General features: G+C 42.0%; 2 non-coding genes across 2 annotated transcripts; both read left to right on the top strand.

Moving 5' to 3' along the window:
* The first annotated feature begins 244 nt into the window (after positions 1 to 244).
* Trnas-cga (transfer RNA serine (anticodon CGA)) lies at positions 245 to 319 on the top strand. The gene has a single exon. It is a non-coding gene; the product is annotated as a tRNA-Ser (tRNA).
* A 1,779-nt stretch (positions 320 to 2,098) lies between these two features.
* On the top strand, positions 2,099 to 2,173 carry Trnas-cga (transfer RNA serine (anticodon CGA)). The gene has a single exon. It is a non-coding gene; the product is annotated as a tRNA-Ser (tRNA).
* Positions 2,174 to 3,643: the final 1,470 nt, after the last annotated feature.

Raw genomic sequence — 3,643 nt, 5'->3', positions numbered from 1 at the left:
CGAGTCTCGGTCCGGCACACAATTTCAATCTGCCAGGAAGTTTCATATCAGCGCACACTCCGCTGCAGAGTGAAAATCTCATTCTGGAAACATCTCCCAGGCTGTGGCTAAGCCATGTTACCGCAATATCCTTTCTTTCAGGAGTACTAGTTCTGCAAGGTTCGCAGGAGTGCTTCTGTAAAGTTTGGAAGGTAGGAGACTAGGTACTGGCTTAAGTAAAGCTGTGAGGACGGGGCGTGAGTCATGCTTGGGTAGCTCAGTTGGTAGAGCACTTGCCCGCGAAAGGCAAAGGTCCCGAGTTCGAGTCTCGGTCCGGCATACAGTTTTAATCTGCCAGGAAGTTTCAAGTCAACCATATTCTTTACATCCAAGTCTTGTAATGTTTGCGAGAAGTAATTCGACGTCGCCTCCCTGGTTTGTGGCGTGCTCAGGGCTGGTTCTTAGTGCTCGACAGTGCAAGACCTCATTCTGCTTTATCAGATCCTGAGTATGTGGCCAGAGATTCTGTTATTGGTATCCCACACCCGCCATATTCTCACGACCTCTCACCTTGCAATTTTTTCTTGTTTCCACGAGTGAAAAGGTGACTGAAAGGAAAGCATCAACAACATATCGCAGACATGCAACGGGCTGTGACAAATGAGCTTACAAGCTTGGCTTTTGAAAATTTCTCTGCTAAGATATCCAGGAACGTTGGTAACTGTGTATACAGGGTGTTACAAAAAGGTACGGCCAAACTTTCAGGAAACATTCCTCACACACAAAGAAAGAAAATATGTTGTTTGGTCATGTGTCCGGAAACGCATACTTTCCATGTTACAGCTCATTTTATTACTTCTCTTCAAATCACATTAATCATGGAATGGAAACACACAGCAACAGAACGTGTAAGTAGGCTGTTTAGGTTTTTATATTGGTAACGCCACGTAGCGCTCTGAATGAAAATCACTGGCTATCTTGTGTGCAGTCTGTGGCTGCGTGAGATTGTTGTAATATTCGCTATTGTAGTGTTGGGCTGTTGGCTGGTAACCCCCCTGAGGATTAATGTAATTATACCCTCAGGTGTTACAGATTACAGCAATGGAATGAAACGTATGACGGAAAACTTTCTTTTTAATTCAAATATCTTTAAAAATAAATGTTTTAAGTACAAAATTAATCACTCAGATGCGTGTCCTGTAGTGCTAAATGCGCGTCTTGCTGTAAGATAATACTGTGGAAGTGTCGTAGTTATCGTCCTCTGTAAGCAAAGTCCTGCTGAAGTCAATGTACTCACATCATAAACAAAAGTGAAATACCTTGCGTATAGATTCATGGTTATTATGCTTATTGCCGTGATGAAGAAAGTACTGTACTATAACGTATTGATGTGCTGTCTCATTGTAGCCATACCACAAAAGTTACTACTAAAACATGTTTTACTTTCCAGAATAATACATAAAAACTGTGCAGATATAAAACAGATACACCGCAAAAGCATCAATGTAAATTGTATCACTCATTAGTAGCGTCGTGATATAATCGTGTAGCTGTCAAAGAAACCAAATACTAATTCATCTTTAATCTCACAGGAAGTACTTCAAATAAAGAATGTCTTTTCAAGTAAACCAAAATGTAGCATTACGATGTCATTAGCAATACTGGTATATGTTCTAAGTATGTGAGCCTTATAGTCATTACGTAATCGTGCAACTAACAAGCAAGAATGTACACACACAGTAACACTGTGTCCTCTGTTCACTATAACAATGCACTCGTAAATACTGTCTAAATATGTTCCCTAGGTTCTAGACTGAATAGTTAACTTCAAAACATTGTTGCATGTTAACAGTTTCTCAGTGTGACAAAGCATACTAGTCACGTGAAGTGAAAAGTTTTACGGCAAAGACAAAGTTAAAAAGCAGATTATCTTCCAATAAACGAGAATGAGATTTTCACTCTGCAGCGGAGTGTGCGCTGATATGAAACTTCCTGGCAGATTAAAACTGTGTGCCCGACCGAGACTCGAACTCGGGACCTTTGCCTTTCGCGGGCAAGTTTGGAAGATAGGAGGCGAGGTACTGGCAGAAGTAAAGCTGTGAGTACCGGGCGTGAGTCGTGCTTCGGTAGCTCAGTTGGTAGAGCAGTTGCCCGCGAAAGGCAAAGGTCCCGAGTTCGAGTCTCGGTCGGGCACACAGTTTTAATCTGCCAGGAAGTTCCAATAAACGGTTTTACATGTGAAATGTGGCGCAAGGCTTTACTCTTCCTACTATGCAGAGCTCCAGCTTCAACGGAATTATCATGTGGTATATGATACATCGGTAAAGAATGCTCAAATTTTTCTCAAGGTTAGCGTCTATAGTACTTTTCTCTGGGCCAGCCGGCGCACGTGGCTGCCTGCGGTGCGAGTCATTGTCTGCTATCTCTTTGTTGGCGTGCGTCGTTATGAGGATTAGGAGACCTAACTTCTACAAATTCACCTTGCCGTGAGGGACCAGCCCTGTTTGAATAACGCCAGCTCTGATGAAATTCAGGTCTGTCGTTATGATGATATAGTCTGCCGTCATGTCCCTAGTTCCTGTAGTTTCTTTCTTGTCGGTTAAGTGTGGAGAATTTCTCCCTGAATTATCACTGCACGGTGGACCGTTGCGTCTGAAGTTATTCTGTCTCCTGTGATAATAATTGTTTTGGTTCCCATATGTCTTTTTCTATGATTGTCTCTGTCATATTCATTACTACGGAAATGCGATCTTTCTCTGTAACTATTACTCTGCCAGTGGTTGTCGTATGCGTGGTGTCTGTTTTGTTCACGACTTACGTTGTAAGAATAGCCTTGTCGTGTCCAGTTATTATTTCTGTCATCGCGGAATTGTGACAGATGTGACCTGTAATTGTTGTGCTCCCGTTTTCGCGTTCCGCGACTGTCAGTGTCAATTTCCAATTCTTGTAACAGTCCCTGAAAAGCTTCAATGTCGTCTTTGCAACGTCCTGCCAATATAATATGTCGTAAATGTTCAGGCAATTTGATAAAGCAAATGCGGATGAGTTCTGAGGAGCTGTAAGGGTTTGACAGGTACTGATTCTTGTGCAACATGTCTTCAAAATATTTCACAAGACTAGAAAATTCAGATTGTTCGAAATGTTTCATCATTATGATGCTATGTTTTACTCGGTCTTGTGTGGCTTGAGACCAATATGCTGAGAGGAAGGCATGGTAAAATTCTCCTTCTCTGTGGCAATCGTGAATGACCGATCGCACTCTTACAGCTGGTTCATTCTCTAAGTTGCCACACATAAATTCTAATCTGTGCTCTAATGACCAGTTGGGAGGAAAACAATGAGAGAATTGATGAAGCCACGCTTGTGGATGAATGTCGTTGCCGGAATTCTTAAATGTTTTAAATTTACGTGTAGTAATAAACAGCTTATAGACAAAATTATCATGTCGGCGAGTCGCATGTCGGTCATTGTTACGTCGTTTCGGCGGTTCAATCTCAAAATTCGGTGTACCTTGCCAATTTCTTTCATAATTTCCGAAGTGCCCTGTGTTATTGTTTTTTGGCTGTTCCGTAATTCTACGTCCCTCTTCCCGTATTGGAGCGCAAGTGTCCTCTGAAATATTTAATTCTTGTATTACCTGTGTCAACTGATCTTGTACTTCCCG

The sequence above is a fragment of the Schistocerca serialis genome, chromosome 8 (genome assembly GCF_023864345.2).
Source record: "Schistocerca serialis cubense isolate TAMUIC-IGC-003099 chromosome 8, iqSchSeri2.2, whole genome shotgun sequence".
NCBI lineage: Eukaryota > Metazoa > Arthropoda > Insecta > Orthoptera > Acrididae > Schistocerca > Schistocerca serialis.
This window is presented reverse-complemented; position numbering and strand designations above follow the sequence as displayed.